We start from the raw sequence: 21,381 nt of genomic DNA on the forward strand, positions 1-21,381 counted from the left end.
AGAGAAAAAAACATGGGCTACAGCCCCTTTAGAAGTCTTCATCAATAATGAGTCAGCTGGAAATAATCTGTTCTTACCTTAGGATGGCTGATAGGTGAGTATTTTATGAAGCATGCTCATTCTAGTTCCCTTCCACCCCTTGGTTTTCACGTACAGCAGGCCAGGCAGAATCATATATTTTACATGTAGGAAAAGAGCAAGTATAAAATACCTCCTTGCAAAGCCACAAGCTGAAGGGTTTCCCCTTCCAGACAGTAGAGCTGTTATGGCTGGAGAGCTCAAGAAATTAATGGAATTTGTTTGCCCATCATAATAGAGGTTAATATTTGGATGGATGGACTGGCTGCAGCAAGTTACCAGAGGATTTCAGTCTGTGGAGTTAAACAGTAGCTTACTGACCTGAACATCAAATTACCCATCAGGATTTCAATATACTATTTTCTTTAAAATATTTTCACAACTTCAATTTAAACTTAATTCCTGCTTCCTTTTCTCTCAGTGAACTGCAGAGTGGGGCATGACTGGCCGAGTTCTGCCAAAAACAAGAATTTAACTAGAGCAGCAGGCTGGGTGAGCAAATTGTTGCTATTTAATATTAGTATTGGTGTGCACAGTATGTTATAATCCAATGCAACAAAGAAAACAGAATTTCTCCCCTGGTAGTCTGCAATTCCCGTACCAAAAGGAAATTAAAGTAGGTGGCCAGTTTTCATTAAATGCCTCAGGTTAGATGTACTACTTAGACAGAGCTCATTCGATAAGTTGCCAAATAGTTTTAGCTCCCATTCAATTTGCTGGGAATTGAAGGCATTCTGCATCTTAGCATCGAGAACTTTATCACCATGGAATTTTAAGTGAAGGTCAACAGCTTATCTCGCCAGCAGTAAGCAATTTTTTTTTGCTTTGGGTGGTCCCAAGCTGCTGGACAATAAGATTTTTCCTACGTTACAAAGGCTACTATAGTAATTTGAAGATAAGAAAAGAACTGTCCCAAACTTCTCAAACTGGACCTTTAAGGATTTTTGTTTTTGCCATTTGTTAAACACTTATTTACTTTCTGTTTCTAGGCAGAACTCACAGCAGGAATTTAAAATACAGCATAAAGGATATTCTTATAGTATTATCAACATGATCAGAAGCTGGGAGTACTAGAAGTCTTATAGAAGAGCTATTTCCTGTCCAATTGTGTAGACTCAAAGTTGGGTTAAATGTGAATATTTTTCACGCTTATCTAAACTGAACCTGTGAATATTTTGCCCATCCCCAATTATAAGTCACCATTCAGAGTTTTTAAATGAGGTCTCACACAAGATACTGCACACATGAGATAGATATGAATGCTGAACTTAACCTGTGCTATCTTGCCTTTCTCAGGCAAGATATTTGATTTCCCCAACCCCACTCCCCTAGATACTATACTGATGTAGCAGAACACATGGTTTTCCTTTAGACAATTGTTGGAATCAAGCTTCCTTTTAAACCATGAGATATTGCATGTCAGAATGTCTCAACTGTTCCAACTTAAAAATCAAGTTTAATATCTTCTCTAGTTAGTCTCCTAAGATCATTGTTATGTAGCACATCTTATGTATAACGCCATAATGCTACCAAAAAGCAACCTAAGGTAAAATACCTGTAAAGGTCTGGGCTCAGGTGTTTAAGTGCCTAACTCTCATCTGTTTAATTATTTCCAACTTCCCCCAGTTTTCAGCAAGGAAAATAACTTTACAGGAACTGAAATTTGCCTTTGTTTTCTGTATGAAATGGATATCCTCAGCTATTGGACAACGTTGGCAAAAATAAGACTCTCTTGTAGATGGCACCTGGAATTTTGAGACATTCTAGGATTGAAATCCTGGCCCTACTAAAGTCAATGGAAGTTTTATGACATACTTCAGTGGGGACAGGACTTCAACCCTAGATGTTCTGTAAAAACTACAGTGACCTAGTTTCTCCCCACTCCTTAAGTTAAACTCCAAAAGAAAGTAAAAACTTTAAAAGAACATTTTTCCGTTCCCAAAGGTCTCAGTGACAATGCACTCCCTCTCAGAACTTGATTTCAGATTTGCAGAAGTAGGTAAAGAGTATCTTCTGAAGCTTTCAGAGGGGAAAAATCTACCATGTTCACAGATAAAGGATGAGAGATAGATATGAAAAGAACAATTTAATGTCTTACACTATTCTTTCCCCTCCACCCCCCAGTGTTTTTATTAGGCTTGTCCTGCCTTGTCCACTTTGACACTACTCAGCTGGGTAAAGTTAGGCATGTGTTTCAGTATCTTTCTGTACTAAGGCCTCAAAAGTAAGGAATGGCGTGGTTAGATAAGTACAAGATGGAAGGTAAGTGGCTTTATAGAAAATGTTTAATAACATGAGACAGCTCCACTTTTAACATCTCTCATACAATATTGCTCTCTTCGGAAACACATTTGCTGAAGAAAACCTTCCTTTCTCTCTCTCTGTAGCAAAACTAGAACCGACGCCTGTGAAAGACACCATCATGACAAGACTGACAATGACAGCATAGTCAAAAGGACCAGGATGGATAAGGAAAGGCTTCAAAGTAAAAACATGTCATTAAAACAGGGTCTAAGGGAACTAAATGTTTCTTATAGTATCAATAATTTAATAACTGGTAACACTTTGACACCTATCAACCAAAATATTCTGGGTATATATAATAGAAAATACAACTAACTAGATCACACATGTTAAAACAAGGGGGACTGGAGAGGTCAATGGAGCTATGGCACTTTACAACAGTAGAGAATTTGATCCCCCAAAACCTAATGACATTTCCTCATCTTTTTCAACTATTTAACTTTGGTTTCTTCTTAAGTATTTCCCTTCCCTCCCTTTTTCTTCTAGTAGTTGGAACTCAATACATATTTATTACTCACTGTTTCAAGGTGAATGTTGATAATAGTACATGCTGAGATGATTGATTAACCTTGGTAATTTTAGTGTATCACAGGATATTTCTGCCATTTTAAATAAAAAAGTTTATAGAATACTATTAGACAAAACCCTTATTCATCATTTCCGTAATGGAACATGTGAATTATTTATACCCAAGACTTGATTATTAAAAAGGAAAATCATATTTGCAAACTCCTCAGTACATTTCTGGCACCATTCCTCTCCTAAGAGCCAGCTTATTTATATTTTTTCCATAGTATATAAGTGATTAGACACAAATAGAAGAGTTTTCAAATGAATTCTTAACCCGCCAACCTTGGACAATGATAATCCTTGCTTAATAAATGCACAGCTTTCCTCCTGTGCAAGCAGAATCAAAGTTTACTGAAGCAGAACATTCTTAGCAGTCAGCAGCAGCTTGCACTTAGCAAAAGAATGATACAGGATTAATACAGACACCTCATTTTAAAATGTACAGCCCTGAGCTATGTTATAACTACTGTATATACATAAACATTTATTAAAAACACTGTTCTCTTTATAGGATGGTCTCAGCTGAGCCATTCCAATAAATTTTCAAAAGGTATGTTGAAGGAATGCTGAAGGCAGGCAACAGTTCTTGTGTCTCCCCCACTGTGTGTAATCTCCTGTGACTCCAGATCAGCTCCCCTCTCTTCACCATTAGTTTCCTTCCCCCAGTTCAAGTCAATCAACCTCCCTCATTTTCTTGCTGTAGAAAAGGCCCTTACACCGCTTTGCTCAGCCTTTTATACTGTCCCATGGGCATCAACACCCTGCATTCTCCTGCTTCTTCTTCATTACCTCTATATGATGTGATCTGTCTATTCATAACAATGGAGAGACACCCTATGTGACAATACCTGTTTGTTATCTCCAGGACTGGCTCTGTTTTTCCCACATCCTTTTCTAAGGGGGCCACCTTCTATGCCCAATACCTCCTGATCTGAATCTAGGGGAGAAAAACTTTTTGCCCCTTTTCTAGTAGAGGGAACTTTCTCCTTGTCTGCCTGCAGTGAGAATTTAAAAGCCTGAGACTTTCCTCTTGAGTGAATCCCACAAATTCCAATTATCTGTGCTTTTATTTCATGAGTACATATGTATGGGTGCAACAGTAGTCTCTATAGAGGATTATACAGAAAGAATACAATGGTAATTTAGCCAGCTATTGCTTTTCTTTAAAAGATATGGGAGAAAATTCTAAGGGTTGTTAGAATTGGGGGCAAATGTACCCCCTTTTCCCACTGCCATGGAACCGTTACAGCTCTGCTGTGCCATGATGCATGTAGATGGGGTGGAGGAAGGGAAACAATTTAAGGGGACAGAAAACAGAGGGCTGAGGATTCATTAAAATGCCATGGATGCCTCTCCCCAGATCCTGGTGCGGGATTGTAGGGACTGTGGCCTGTATTTCCCTTTCATAGCCATCCAGGTAGGGGAGACCATCCAGTGTGAAAGGTAGCTGCTGATGGAATCTCTCTGGAAGCAGGTGGGAATGCTACAGGAGGAGGTAGCTAAGCTGAGGAGCATCCATGCTCATGAGGAATTCATAAAGTGTATTCATATGGAAACTTCCATGGCTCAGGAAGCTATCCAGCTTGAGAGAACTGCTGTCAAACCATGTGGGAAGGAGGATATAGCTGTGTCACAGGGAGGACACTGGATGCTGGCTACCTCTGGTGGCAGGCAGTGTTCCAGCCCTGTTCCCAACCCACCAAGCATAGTGATGAAGAACCATTATGCTGCCGTGGCAACGAGGGATGAGGAATTGCCCCCAAAGATGAAGGAGGAGAAATGCTGTACCTGTAAGGCTGGGAGGATCGCAGCTACCACTCTCAAGAGGAAACAGGCTAGTGGTGGTCGATGACTCCCTTCCGAGGGGGACAGAGGCACCCATCTGTCAACCTGACATGGCATCCGGGGAGGCGTGCTGCCTGCCAGGGGCCTGTATTAGATATTAGAGTGATTGTGGAGGATCATCCATCCTTCTGACTACTATCCCATGCTACTTTTCCCTGTGGACACTAATAATCTTGTGGGGTATGACTCTGAGCAGCTCACAGGTGACTACAGGGCTCTGGTGAGTAAGGGTGAAGGAGTTGGGAGCACAGGTGGTGTTCTCTTTGATCTTTTCAGTCAAGGGTAGTGGCCCAGATAGAGACAGATGCATCCTGGAGGTGAATGCCTAGCTGACAGATGGTGTTGCCAGGAGGGTTTCATCTTTCTTGGTTATAGCCTACTGTTCCAGAAACAAGGACTACTGAGCAGAGATGAGATTCACCTATCAAGGAAGGGGAAGAATATCTTTGGATACAAATTAGCTAATCTAGTGAGGTGGGCTATACTAGGTTTGACAGCAGCCAGAGACAAAAGCCCACAGGTAAGTCAAAAACAGGGAGACTTGGGAGAAGGCTCAGAATCGGGGGAAGCACAGGCCATTCTATCAGGGACAGAGGAGAGACAAGAGGGAGCATAGAGGGGAAATCAAATCAGCATCTTAGATGTCTGTATACTAGTATAAAAAGTATGGGGAATAAACAGGAAGAACCAGAAATACTAGTGAATAAACACAACTATGATATAGTTGGCATCACTGATGACTTGGTGGGATAATACACATGACTGGAATATTGGTATGGATGCACACAGCTTTCTCAGGAAGGACAGCCAGAGAAAAGTGGGAGGAGGTGTTGCTTTGTATATCAAAGACGTACAGATTGGACAGAGATTGAGATGGAAATAGGAGACAGACTCGATAAGGATAAAAGAGGTAAAAAACAAAGATGATGTCATGGTAGGGATCTACTATAGACCACCTACCTAGGAAGAAGAGGTGGATGAGGCTTTTTTTAAAAAAAAACTAACAAGATCATGCAAAGCACAGAACTTAGTGGTGATGGGGAACTTCAACTACCCAGACATCCACTGAAAAAATAATACAGCAAGGCACAGATTATCCAACAAGTTCTTGGAATGCATTGGAAACAAATTTTTATTTCAGAAGGTGGAAAAACAACCAAGGGAGAGGCTGTTCTAGATTTGTTTTTGCCAAATAGGGAGGAACAGGTTGAGAATTTGAATCGGAAGGCAGCTTGGATGTGTGCAATTGACTTTTCCTTCCCACATGGAGTACTTTGCATTTGTCCTTATTGAATTTTGTCCTATTTACTTCAGATCATTTCTCAAGTTTGTTCAGATCATACTGAATTTTAATCCTATCCTCTAAACTACTTGAAACCCCTCCCTGCTTGGTATTGTTCACAAACTTTATGAGTGTACTCTCTATGCCATTATCTAAATAATTTATTAAGATATTGAACAGAACTGGAACCAGGACTGACTCTGCAGGACCCCACTCAATATGCCCTTCCATCTTGACTGTAAACCACTGATTGTTATTCTCTGGGAAATGTTTTCTAGCCAGTTATGCACCCACCTTATAGTAGCTCCATCTAGGCTGTATTTCCCTAGTTTGTTTATGAGAAGGTCATGTGAGACTGTATCAAAAGCCCTGCTAAAGTCAAGATAGACCATATACAGTTCCCTCCTATCAACAAGGATTGTTACCCTGTCAAAAAAAGCTATTAGGTTGGTTTACCATGATTTCTTCTTGACAAATCCATGTTGTTATCATCTTATTATCTTCTAGGCCAGGGGTCCCCAAACTACGACCCATGGGCCACATCCAGCCCACCGACACATTTTGACCAGCCTGCTTCCCTCTCCTGGCCCTGTCCCTCTCCTATGTGGGCCATCTACCACATAATGTGGGCCCAGCTGCTCCGGATCACCACAAAAGGAAAACTGAGGGATGTGGCCCTCGCAGATGAAAGTTTGGGGACCCCTGTTCTAGGCATTTGCAAATTGATTGCTTGATTATTTTCTCCATTATCTTTCCAGGTACTGAAGTTAAATGGCTGATCTGTAATTCCCTGGGTTGTCCTTATTCCTCTTTTTATAGATGGGCAAATATAGTGCCATCTTTCAGTCCTCTGGAATATCTCCCATCTTCCATAAGTTCTTGAAGATAATCACTAATGGCTTAGATATCTTCTCATTCAACTCCTTGAATATTCTAGGATGTATTCCATCAGGCCCTACTGACTTGAAGACATGTATCTTGTCCAAGTAATTTTTAACTTGTTCTTTCCCTATTTCAGTTTCAGATCCTACCTCATTTTCACTGGTGTTCACTATGTTAGATGTCCAAAAGCTACTAACCTTTTTGGTGAAAACAAAAAAGTCATTTAGCACTTCTGCCACTTCCACATTTTCTGTTGTCTTTTCTCCCCATCATTGAGTAATGGGCCTTCCTTGTCCTTTGCCTTTCTCTTGTTCTAACGTATCTTTAGAATGTTCTATTGTTATTCTTTGTCCCAAACTAGTTTAATCTCATTTTGTACCTTGCCTTTCTAATTTTGTCCCTATGTGCTTGTGTTGTTTATGTTCAGCCTCTGTAATGTGACCTAGTTTCCACTTTTTGTAGGTCTCTTTTGTGTTTCAGATCATTGAAGATCCCTTGGTTAAACCAAGGTGGTCTCTGCCATATTTCCTATCTTTCCTATGCAGTGGAATAATTTGCTCTTACGCTCTTAATGTCTCTTTGAAAAACTGCCAACTCTTGTGAACTGTTTTTTCCCTAAGTCTTGTTTCCCATGCGATCTTATCTACCAGCTCCCTGAGTTTTCTAAAGTCTACCTACTTGAAATGCCTTATCTTTATTCTGCTGTTTTCCCTCCTACCATTCCTTAAAAAACAGATGTTGATGCCAGCAAATCTGCCCATACTACCATTTTTATCTAATTTCACATTTTTATTTTTGAGATTAAAATTATTTTTAGACAGTCAAATTATTCCCAGACCTGGTCACGTGCATGTCAACTTTGTCCTTATGACAGTTCCTCAGTCATAGTGCAAACAACCCAGGAAAATATCTTGCAGCCCTAAACAGTTCACTATGTATAATACAATGTATTATTTAACAAGTGGAATCTGCAACTCTGCTTAAGGTATGTTGGGTATATAAGTGCTGGATATAGTAAGAGGGCATGTATGATGCAACGTGTCTGCAGAACAGCTTCCTGCTACAAGAACCACAACATTGGCTTCTAAATGGTAATGGAGAAAAATGTCACAAGGCTTGGTTCTGATGCTTATCCAAACTTCTAGAGGTATGCAAAATTGGATCCTGAGGCAACAGCTGTATCTATGTGGGCAGGCCACTGTGCCAGCAGAGAACTCATTGCTACCTGCCTAGACCCAGTTTCTAGATCTTGGCTTGGTACTGGAAATCTCATGGCTTATGACAGAAAATACTGTGATGATAGCCTTTCACCTGATATTTTAGCACACCTAGTACTAGCCAGAAATGGGGGATCAAGTAAATGTACCCAAACATTTCAGAACTTAAGAAAGGAATTTGGTTCTAGAAACTGTATTTTTCTTTTTTTTTACAAACCTGTTTGCCCATGTTTGTTTCTAAACTTTTAAAGTTAGGGGAAGCTATAAAATGAGATCTCCCCAGATCCTTCATTGCTGTTTGTCTTTATACTTTCAGTTTTCATATGGCTGGTCACTTGCTAATGAGTATTACAGTATGTTGGATAAAACTGAAACGCAATGGTTTTAAAAAATTCTTGACAAAACACATTGAACTGCATTTTTGACATAGCTATTTCAAGGTATACCAGAAGCATCTAGTATGACCAATGAGAACTAGGCTTGTGGAATTTTTTTGGGTGACCTTTTCAGATTAAGACCATAAAAAGAAAATTATGCCATCATTTTCATTTACTCTTAATAGATTATCTGCCTGGCACAGTTGTTATGGTGCTGAAATAGATTAATACATTTTGTTTTCCTCAGAAAGCTGGATTAAATCATGCTTAGGTTCTGTGAGAAATAGATTTTATAATTTTAGTTCAGTTCCTGCTGAAGTTCAAATATAAAGCCTGCTCTGTATGCACAATAAAATACTATATTAGAAGGGAACATTCATTTTCTGAAGAATAGGGTGCAATTGGCATCATAAAATGACAGAGATTTAGAGCCAAATTTGGACTTCAATCCTTCAAGTGTTTAAGCATTTATTATTTATCACTTGTATTGCAGAAGCACCTGGAGCCCCCGTCATGGACCAGGACCCCATTGTACTAGGCACTGTACAAACACAGAACAAAAAGATGGTCTCTGCCCTTACAATTGAAGTAAAGACGTTAATAAGACTATTTATCTGAGTAAAGTTATACACGTTAAGGGTCTGCTTCAAAGCCCATTGAAGTCAGTGGAATCTTTCCATTGCCTTAGTGGGTGGTGGATCAGACTATAGGTGTTTGCAGAATCAAAGACTTGGTTGGAACAGTTCCTGTGCTATGCTTTACATACACAAAGGCCAACACAAGATTTTAATTAGAAAAACTAACACACACACCACAATCCCTCCTTCTTGCCATCTGCATGTTTATGTAAGATTCTATTTGCTCAAGAAAAAGAGTTCCAGGCATGTTATTTATTTAGAGTTTAATTTCATAACAGTTATATGTGTTGGGTAATGTGATTGTAACATCAGGTCTGATATAGCCAGTCTTTACACCACTGACTTAGAGAACTTTACATATTATAGTTCTGTTGGTTAAAGATGAATCAACTGTAGGACTTGTAATATTTTGGTGGGGGGAGCCATATTTCACTGCTGTGTCTGTCATGTCTGGCTTTCTGCATCATAACTGTTTCATAACCATAACTTTTGAGACTTTTATGATGATATTTGAGGATAGAGCGTAGATGCTACAATATGGGTATATTATAAAGGCCTGAGATAGAGCCATGAAACAGAATTCTTTGCTACATGGGATTTTTAGTGTACTCCCTGGAAACATATAATTGAATTTTCATGATTGTTTTCAAATGTTCATTTCACCAGTAATGACTGAAAGGGAGGGGGAGGGAAAAACACATTTTTGAAGATAAATAGGGGGTGACTCAACATACAGACCCCTAATTGGCTATTCAAACAAAAGCCACGCTCATCATTTTTCATTTTGATGTGTTTAAATACCAGCAAGGGAAATTATTTTCAAAATACTGTAGCAACACTATTTTCATCTTTGAATTGCATATACTCAAGGGCAAGAGTTAGAACTTTTGCAATGCTGTAGCAACAAATACAGATTATATAAAAGGGTTACAGGAGGGCAAGATAACACCATCAAGGGAAAGTATTTGTGACTCACTTATAAGGGTGAGTTATCCTAATGTGCAGTCTGCAATGGAAATAAATGGAACATTAAACAATACTTTACATAAGGCAGAACCCAAAAGTAAGGGGTTATGCAAGGCTAACTGTAAAAATAAGCAGATGAATCCTCTAAAATAATATTGCAACATTTTTTGGCTTCCATTTATTGGTTGCCATAGGATTTTTACTTAGTGAGCAACCATTGAACACAAGTCAGCACACTTGTCAGGAGAACTGTAAGCAACTGATTAGTAAGAACCCATTTCCCAGCTGCCCAAAAGCAAATAGATTTGCAACTGGGATGTGTATTATGTATGCCTGATTTGAATTTCTCTCTCTTTTGAGAGCATGCAAATTTCTCTCTGAAATAAAGAGTTACTTGTTATGCAAGGAATCAGGAAAAAAGGCTAAGGGAAAGTAGGTTAAGGTACTGTGTATATTGCCTAAAGGATCATGAGGCACATTAAAAATCTCTTTGTGCTATCAGCTATTTCAGCAAACAGAGAACACCTTGTATATTCCTCCAGTGGACATTAAAATGAAGAAACAGGAATTGATCATTAAACCATTTTATTTCTCCATATGTCAGTTTCTAATTTTTACATTTTCCTTGCTGGTATTTAAACCTATAGACACACTAAGAGACATCCCCAGCCCCAAAGAGCTTAAAGTCTAAACATACAAGACAGACAAATGGTGAAAGACAGAACAGAGGCACAGAGAGTTGAAATCACTTGCTAGGGTCAGGTGATAAGTTAATGGTAGAGAATGGAGGTCTCCTGACTGCCTGTCTAATGCTCAATCCACTGGACCACCCTGTATTATTAATGGTGTCATCTTCTCCTATGTCTCTTGGGATGATTCAGTTAATGATTTCAGGGTTTGTTTTCTTCTCCTTTTGAGAGAACAATTAATATGATTTAGGTTTTGAACTGAAGCTGTTATAATGGCATCTTATCTATCAGTCTAGATTCTTCTATCAAATCTATCAGCAGAACATCTGAGTGCCTCATATATATTAATGAACTTATCCCCAGTCATCTCTGCACGATAGAGAAGTGTTATCTCTATTAAACAGGTGAAGATTTGATACACAGAGAGACTAAGTGGCTTCCCCAAGGTCGCCCAGGAAATCTGTGGCAAAACGAGGAATGGGACCCACATCTCCATCCAGGGCCATTACCACCAGGCCACCTTTCCTCTTACCATTAACCACATCTGGAAGTACATTGACCCACTGCAGAATTTAGCGCAGTTAAAAATTCCTGTTCAAGATAGGATCACTGGTGGCATCACAGGTCAAGACTGAGGTGCAGTGGCAGCTATGTACAAGAAAGTGCAGATAAAGATTGTGCAATCTATCAGACTCCAAGCTCTAATTTTAATAAGCCACAGTGTTGCACAGAAATTCTGGCAAAAATAGAAAGTTAGTATTTCCATATGACATCAGGTTGTAATGCAACTGGAACTCTCAAATTGGGCAGGGTTCTACCTGGATGGAACACCTCAGAAGAAAACCCTTAAGTTTGTGTGATGTTGTATAGCTTGGCCAATGGGACTCTTCCTTCCAAGTCAAAGCGAATTAATTCTCTAGAGTAGTGCAATAAAGAATCCCCTAACATTGTGTTCCTAATAATTCTTAACATTATTAGACTTTTTTGACTGTCACAGCGCATTGAGCAGATGTTTTCAGAGAACTATCCACGATGACTCCAAGATCTCTTTCTTGAGTGGTAACACCTAATTTAGACCCCATCATTTTGTATATATAGTTGGGATTATTTTTCCAGTGTGCATTACTTTGAATTTATCATCACTGAATTTCATTTGCCATTTAATTGCCCAGTCACCCAATTTAGTGAGATAATTTTGTAACTCTTCACAGTCAGCTTTGGATTTAACTATCTTGAGTAATGTTGAATAGTCTGCAAATTTTGCCACTTCACTCTTCAGCCCATTTTCCAGATCATCTATAAATATATTGAACAGCACAGGTCCCAGTACAGATCCTTGGGGGACCCTGCTATTTACCTCTCTCCTTCGTGAAAACTGACCATTTATTCCTGCCCTTTCTTTCCTATCTTTTAACCAGTTACTGATCCATGAGAGGACCTTCCCTCTTATCCCACGATTGCTTAGTTTGCTTAAAAGCTTTTGGCAAAAGACTTTGTCATAGGCTTTCTGAAAGACCACATACCATCAGCATCTGAAAAATATCCATGAAAAAATAAAGATGGCAGAAATGATCAGGGGAGATGATGCAAAACTCTATGGACCTCTTCACTGACTCTGTCTACTTTATCGCAGAATACTGCTCACCCATCCAGATACATAGTTCTTAAGTCTCCATTGGATCATTTCAGTACAGTAAAATTAATACCACAACTGTGGCTTCCCATACTGGCACACATCCACCCACTCCAAATTTGTCATGTCATGAGAATCCTTTAGGAGTCCTATCATATTCAAGGGAACAAAGTTATTCCAATACAGAAAAACCAACCTAAATAACATATCGAGACTCAGACTCAAATCCAGAAAATCATTTTGGATTCCAGTGCAAGAGCTCCAGGACCCGGGGTTCTTTTTGAAGATCAGTGGCAAGCAAGGTGGAAAGGACCTCATTGTCCCAAACAAACATTTAATCAAATAACCAGTCGAAGAACATAGTGACTTTTCACTCCCATAGAAAACCTGTTTCATTTTGAACTGCATCCACACTTCACATGGCAGATGCATCTACCTCCTCCATAAACGGGGACTGACACACTATACTATTTGTGACTGTGGAAATGAACTTCAGACTCTGGAACACATCGTCAAGCAAAATCCCAAACAATCATATCCTCATGGTATCTCTCTTCCATCCACTCACATCACTTAAGGCTTTCAATAGGATTGCTGATGTGGAGGTGGACATTTAACATTGTTGTTTTCAAGGTATATGAAATAAGACTTAGTCTGAATCATACATTTAATGTTATCTGATGTTCCTTTTTTAAATTAGAAATAGCACATTGCTAACTTTCTGACAAATCTCACTGTTGTCCTGAGGTTACATGAAATCACTGGTTATTCATATTAGCTGTTCCTGAAATAGACTTAAGTAACAAGTTCAGTACTAAGAATATGCATGTCAACACTCCTAGTTCCTAGTCAATTAAATGGCTAGTTCATGCCATTTTTATTCCGCTGTAAAATCTCAGTTACAATCCATGCTAGGGTACTTCAAGGATGTGTTCCTTTGATCAAATCACAGAATAGATAAGAAATAATATCTGGTGCAGCATGCAAGGGTAGTAGGAAAGACTCTCTCACCTTGGATATGTTGATTTGAATGGCCTTCAATTACTGAAGCAGTGCAGGCACATAATGTAACTAGTACTTTAGAAGTGTATGATTACTTTAATAACATGCTGTTTGTTATGTTAGCTATAAACCACTACTCTCTGATCCCTGCAGCTATACTAGACCCCAAGAACAGTTCGAACCTTCCTCCGCATATACATTTCACCTTTCATAATACCCCATTATAAAAGGATCTACTGACTGATAGGTCTCAGAGACCTTTTGTCAGAACAAGTTGAAAAGCCAACATGATTAACGAACAAGCTACATTGTAACCAAACTTGGTGGATAGTCAGCAGTGACCAAACTGAGGCTTGTGAGCTGCATGCAGCAATTTTACAGTTAAAGTGCAGCTCGTGGAGCACCCCCTCAATTCTCTGCCTACCAAACTGGGCTTGGGAGCTCGAAACTTCTGCCCTGCAGCAGAGTGGCAAAGTTAGAGAATTCTGCCCAACGGGAAGGGGGTGGGGGTTCAGTAAGTTTGTCCACCCCTGGTCTAGATACAATCTGCAGGTACTCTGATTACACAGAAGAATGAGCAGTCTATAAAAATATTGATAGAGATACATGGATTAGTCAACAGGTGTCTAGTAAATTATTTCCCCTTTTCTTCCTTAAGACTAGACAGCTCTCACACTGGACTTTTAAAATAAGTGTTTACAATTGGAAACATCAAATTGTACTTTACAAGCAAACACTTAGGTCAGCAATACTAACTGCTATTCAACATTCTGATTTCTGAAATAGAGGGCCAGATTCTAACCTCTTTTACACCTGGTCGTGAACTTTGAGGGAAATTTTAACCGTACAATATTATATAAGAAAAAATCAACATAACTAGACTTTGGGAGAAAACAAAATATTTGAAATAAACATTGGCATGCATCATTCAAGTAAGGACCAGTTAGGATATGAATCTTGAAATCCTATACACACGTAAAATTCCCATTTATTTCAGAGAGAGTTTCAGCATGTATAGGCATCGAGACCAGGTACTTGAAGGGAAATTCTGAACTATCTTGTCCAATTTTGCAAAGCATGTAAGAGCATGCTTAAGTCTCTCCCTATTCAGCAAAACATTTAAATCTATACTTTTTGAGTTAGAACAGCTTTTCACAGAAAACCTAACCTATTATTTCGAAGTTTCAACAGTTAAAGGGCCTGCTCCAAAATTTTGAGATCTTTCCCTGGATTTTAAAAAGCTTTGTATCAGACCCATAAGGAGCAAAAAGTAAGATACTTACTCACCCATAACACACATACATGAAAGCAAGTCTTTAACTTGATGTTATCCTCAGCAAATGACATCTTGAAGTGTTCTGAAAAGTACAACTATGTGCAATGTGGCATCTTGAAGTCCCTTATAGAATAGAGTTAAAAGATGAAGATGCAAGTGACCTTTTACAGGCATGTTTATCATAGCAGTGTCTGAAAGAAAAATGGGGAAAAGACATCTCCCTAGCCACTTTCCATCGCTGTGTGTGTGTGCTGCCTTCCAAGTCTCACATAGATTATTCTGCCGCACATCACTTACACTTTGAAATAAACACACAAAATCAAAAATGAATACCCTGTTTTCATAGTGTAACATTCAGGTGATGGCAGGCTCCAGTTTCTTCCTTTTTTCTCCCTAGATTTAATAATTAGAAAAAGACAAAACCAAAACTGCATGACAAGCTGTGACAAGAGACCATCACAAATCAAACATTTATGTCAAAACTAAATGAACATGTTTTATAGAACTATTGGAGACACTGTAGGGCCAAACTTATTCCTCTTGTAATTCCACTATCTTGCAAAATCCTGTATCACGCACTAAGTATTATGGCTCTCCCATAAGCAACGGCTCTGTTAGGATGCCAAAATGTGAAGCAGTGATCAGAATACCATTTGTATGCTTGCTCTGCAGTATGTATTTTGCTAACCTAATCAGATGAAGATAAACACCTTGTAATGTATTGTAAGTCTGGCTGTAGTTTTATGTTTGTGCTTAATATATTGCCAACACCTACTTTACAAAAACATTTAATGTTTGCAGAGGTATTATAGCTGTGCTGGTCCCAAGATACGAGTGGGACGAGGTGGGGGAAGCGTTAACCCTTTGGAGTGCAATCCAGATCAGTTTTGTCACTTCTTATGCTGTAGCCCTGAGTGCCTCACAATGTTTTTGTTGCTGTAGCTCTCTGCCTGGGATGCTCACAGGCAGCAACTAGCATGCAGGTCCTGCTCTCAGTGTCTTGTGTATTATGCAGCTAGCCCTGCTTCAGCAACTCTGACCCCATCTGCCTGACTGCAGCCCTACACTGGTTCCCACAACCAGCAAGGTGACCCCAACACACTCCCAGTCCTGAATTCCCCCCAGTTGTGTGCCCTGAAGTGTCCAGACCTTTCCTGAACCACTCTGAGAAATAATAAGGTTCATGTCCTCCTTTAATGAGACAAAAGTACAACATACCAACTGCAGGTAAATACGCCTTTCCCTTTAAAAACAGCACTGAGTTGGTTTATAGTAAACATAAAACAAATGCATTAACCATAAGATATTGGTTAAGTAATGCCAACTAAAAATAAAATTAAAGGTGGTCACAGGCAAATAAAGGTAAAAATGCAATGTAAAAAAAACAATTTATCAAGGTACAGGCTTTATTCATGATGGCTTTCCTTACTCAATCTTCCAGCAAAATGGCCGATCCCACGCCCTGGTCAGGATCTCCTCTAGAAGCCCAAAATGCTGGTTCCTCTATCTTCTTATGTGAAAGACAGAATTTGGGGTTTTCTGCCCTCCCCCAATCCCCATTTTTTTTAAATAAACCAGCAAACCTTTTAAATTGATTCTTCTGAAGGTTAATCCACAAAGTAAAGTTAATTCAAGCTGTGAGGAGGTGACATGGACTTTGATGGTGAAGGAAGCTCCACACTCTTTCTTCCCCGGCTGATGTTTGCTAAACAGCAATTGTTCTGTTTCTTGCAATCTCCCCTTTCCCTAGCCATTGTTAGTTTGATGGCCCTATTTACTGCTTATATATACATTAAGGTAAACCACATTCCTTTGTTTAGGATAGACTTGTTTAACAAATCCCTCTGACATGCCTGGTTTAAACACACAGTCATAATTACAGCATATATCCATAATTCTTAATGCATACCATGTATATACCTCATGCAAAAATAATAATTGGTGAGTTATTTGTTTTTCAAATACCTCAGAAGGCATATTTTGTACAAAGGTTATTAAACTAGCGCGTTGGGTGTGAATACAGTGGCAATTTCAGGCACCCAGGTCAGGCAATGATAACCCCTCACTGGTCTGGATTACACCTCAGAATGTTGGCAGAGAGATATCTTTTGCTGGACCAACTTGTTTGTGGAAGAGACAGAGACAATATCATATGAGCAGAAATAGATTGCCAGTTAACCTATTACTTTCCATAAGTTGATGTATCAAGATCAACATTCCCTCTGAAGGCAACAGATGTTGTGCTAAGGAAAGATGTTGTCAGGAAATTCTGATCCGTTGCTCTACCAAAGTCACACTAAACCAAATTCAGAAGCAAATCCACGTGAATTTAGAGGATTATAAATTGGTGTAGCCAACACTTTCTTCCTTCCCACTCTGCATGTCAGGTAGACTAATTTAGACTCTTAAGAGCCAAATTCTGTGCTCTGTAACAGTGGTGTAAGTCATTTCACTGGAGTTCCAAAGGATTTACACTGGTATAACTCAGAGCAAAATTTGTCCGTTAGATTTGCACCCACTTACCAACATCATAAAATTTACACATCCCCTGAACTTGGTCAACTGAGTTTCCAAATCCTGAACCTCTGGAAGTCAATAGAAAACCTCTCATTGACTCAGAAAGGTCAGGTCGAGTCTATATTGGTTTAACTCGGAAGTGAAGGAACTGGAAGTCAAGGAAGTTGCAGGAAAAGTACCTAATAGGAGGAAGTAAAGAAGGATTCAAGAAGGAGTGGTCTATTGTAACCTATACTTTATTAATTCCTCTTGTAAAATGCTTTTTCTGTTCCAGGTAGAATTACACCACATAACAAGTAACTTACATTGTGGTTCACAGACTCTCCCCTAAATTTGCCTCATCATATTAGTGATAATCTCTAACATTTGCTTTTGCTGAAAGGACAGGAAAGTTAAAAATTAGACAAGTTGTTGGCTACACTGAGAGTTATTAAATTAGCGAGTTTCTTCCATAGAAGGCTTAGGCAAAACTTTAAGAATAAGAAACGGATCATTAGTAATTCTTTTGGTATTCATTATGCTATTAGTCACAAAGCTCAGTCATGCATTTCCAATTTCTACATAATCATTCCAGGGTGAACAGTATTATTTTTTCCCTTCCCAATAATTTTCTCTTAGCATCCCATTTCATACTCTTCCATTTACTGCCTGCCAGGAAAGTGTGGGATTTTTTAAAGAGAGGACTTTTTTTGGAAGCACAAGAAGCAGGTTTTACTGTTTTTCAAGAAGAGAATCTATTTATAATTGAAATATGTTTAGTCACAAAATTGGTGCACCTCCATCTTTCAATGTGATCAGCATACATGATGCAACTGTACTGAATTAATTAACTTGTTTGTGCCCTCTGGGATGGGTTTATAGCTAAAAGTCACAAGAAAGTAATGCTGCATTAAAACACCACAGTAAATACTGCAATACTGTAGCTTTTAATCTCTGAAAGCCTGCTGTAGGGTCATGTCCTGATGAATGCTTCCATTCGTGAACGATGCTTTTCATCTTAGTTTGTTAGACACTTGCCCATATAATAAACCAACACTTGACTGAACAAGACTGGCAGTCTTTGCTCAGGAGTGTACCAAGTCTGGAATAGCAGTTGGCATCCAAGTCAGGCTTGAACTGTATTAGCAAAAGCCATTAGGAAGTTTCCATGATGCCTGGTCCCTAACTACTATTACTTTCAGGATCACTAAATGCAGCTATAAAGTCAAATTGAAAAAAAGATCAACTGTTTGAAAACCAACCCCTCTAAGGTTAAGCTCTGGGTTCCTAAAAGTTCAGCGCTCAAGGCTACAAGGATAGGGCATTCCATCAGCATTGGGTAAAGAAACTGATTCCCAGTGCCAAAGGCTTCCTTCACAGCAGCATCAAACATGCTTTATTGTTTAATATAAATCACTGCAAATGAGCAATCATTAGTCAGCCACATTTTTTCATATAATTACTGGCACTGAAAAAGCAAGCATACAGGTTGTTGTAAACTGAAATCTAACTATTTTCATCCAAACAGAACAGAAGCTGTTTGCATAAGTTTCTGGATGGGTATGGGGATGTATTCAGGGGCATTGGGGGGAGGAAGGGAAGAGACAATCCCCCTTCCTCAAATCTCCTTTTCTGTGCAGGATCACAATCTGTTTTTTCATATAAAGCACATTTATTGTAGGAGTTTGATTTGAAAGAGTTTCAAGTAATTTAAACTCTGGCTGCAGACACACAAATCATTTAAAAGCTAATTTCTCCAAGAGTTTCCACATATTAATGACATTGTAGGTTGGCATTCTGAAGATCAATTTGTATTTCTCAAACAACAACCACCCAGTGTATTAGATGTGTGCCAGAAAATAATCTAGGATGAACCAGTATGGTACAGTATTAGACAACATATGAATGGCTGTAATATGTACTTAGGAGTGAATTTTCACTGAATGTACCATTATTTTGAAGAGTTCCTCTAAGCATGAATACTGATTACCGTGGCTCTTTACGTTAGCAGACAAGTTTAGAACAGAATACCCTACACAAAGATATTTTTTTACATAAAGGCCCAAATTTCAACACCCTTACTCACCCATGCTGAAATGCACCTTCCATTGAGATCAACTGAAGCATTGTGGAGTAAAGTACTACTCAGTGTGAGTAAGGGTATAAGTAAGGATATAAGACTCTAGCCCAAAACAAAGACAGTCCTTTCCTCAGTTATGACTTTAGAGCCTCTGGTATAGAATTTAGAGGTAACATGGGATGTGAGACTTCAGCAATCATGTGCATTTCCTCAGGACTTGAGGAGAAAGATAGCACATTCATCCTCCAAAGAAATTTCAGGTTAGATTCCCCTCTTAGTGAACACACATAACTTTAATTAATGGAAGCTATTCAGGTGCACCAAGAAGAAACAGGATGTCAGGACAAGCAAAACAGGTCTCAAGAAAACTAATTTCATTCACAGAAGTAACACTGTGTCATTTAGATCTGGAGAGTTAACGGTTCTCTTCTAAGATATTTGAGGCCTGTCTTTACAAGTTAAATGAGCACTTAGCAGCAGCGGTTTGGAGATTATATAAGCTAAATGATACAAAATGGGCAAGACTGCTGCAGCAGCGTGGAACATTTAAAAAAAAAATCCTTCACCACTGTGGTTTAGTTAAATATGCACAATTTTATTTATTGAAGAGATTAGGACAAAAACATTAAACCAAATACATGACAAAGCACCAGAGGCAGTAAAACCCCACCATGCACATCACCAATCTTTCCTCCTACAAGGTACTTATAAAATTAAAATAAAAAAAAAAGTCCTTCTTGACACAGCACCATCTTCAGAGTGTAAAAACATTACTCCCTTTATAGTCTTAGTTACCAAAATAGAACCAAGGTAGGTCAGCTGCAGCTAGCTTCATCTCTTGATAAAGGACCGTGAAACAACCTCGAGAGTGGGACCGTAACTTCCCTGCAGGGCAGGCAAATAGCATCCATACGTCAAATGCCAAGTAGCTGTACGCACATGCCACATACTATAATTGAGCACAAATTCAAGTAACATTTACATACTACAGAGTCCACATGTACCTACCCAAAAAACATGACCACTTCACAAAACATATACAGGCAGTAATATCAGAACAACTGAGGTACTGGAAACACAAATATTTATGCCAAGAGATTTCAATATCATACAGCAATATAAAAGCAGTAATTAAAAATTTGCCAGTCTAAATCAAATAAAGCTATCTAGAAAAAAAAGCTAAAGAAGAAGTTATTCAGGGACAGAAATGCCTGAACAGAACAGAAATGTGTTAACTACAGCATGTAACATGTCATCCCAAGTCAACCCGTAATTGAAGTACTGGCTTAATACATCACTACTGTGACATTTTCTTCAATAAATAGAGTAAGTCTTGACAATACAAAAGGTGCATATTACTGCGTATGTTTCAGGAGAAGTATCCATATTATAATAATGTTCAGCTTATTAATACCCTTTTATTTCTTATTCAGGGCATAACAATGACAAAAAAGCAACAGTTGCCTTCCCAGATGAGAGGAATTCAAAAGAAAAATGTTAATGTTTTTCTTCAATAATAAAGAGCCCTCTATTTACATGTGGGCCTGTCAGTTAAACAAAAGGTTGGTTCTGAAATCAAGAAATGGTGCAAGGGCTTTCTGCCCTCTACAGTCATATACATGCAGCATGGCAAACATGGCAGTCAGTATTTCAAACCCTTTAAAAAAAATTATATAGGTTTTCTTTTCTTCTTTTACTATTATAGCAGTAATGCATCTGGAAGTTTGAGTTATAATAGCTTCCTGCAACAAACCATTTGACACAAAACAGAACAGCTTGTTAAATGACAGTTACTTCCCCTTGAGGGAACAAAGCATTAAAATGTCATTTCCTGACAAGAATATTAAGTAGTTTATTTAGAAGAAATATGAGTTGAAATTAGCTATCAAGAGACATGAACTGAACTTTTGTTTGTTTTTTTAGCACCCACTTTTCACGTCCATCTATGTGCATTTAATTTTTTTTTAAATGAATCCCGTTATCTATTAGACATCAGATTAAAAAAAAAAACTAGCCAATTGTACTTTCCCTGAATAATGGCTGAAG

This window comes from Emydura macquarii, unplaced genomic scaffold (genome assembly GCF_026122565.2).
Source record: "Emydura macquarii macquarii isolate MOO-44397 ecotype Brisbane River unplaced genomic scaffold, CSIRO-AGI_Emac_v2 contig_1027, whole genome shotgun sequence".
Lineage (NCBI taxonomy): Eukaryota > Metazoa > Chordata > Testudines > Chelidae > Emydura > Emydura macquarii.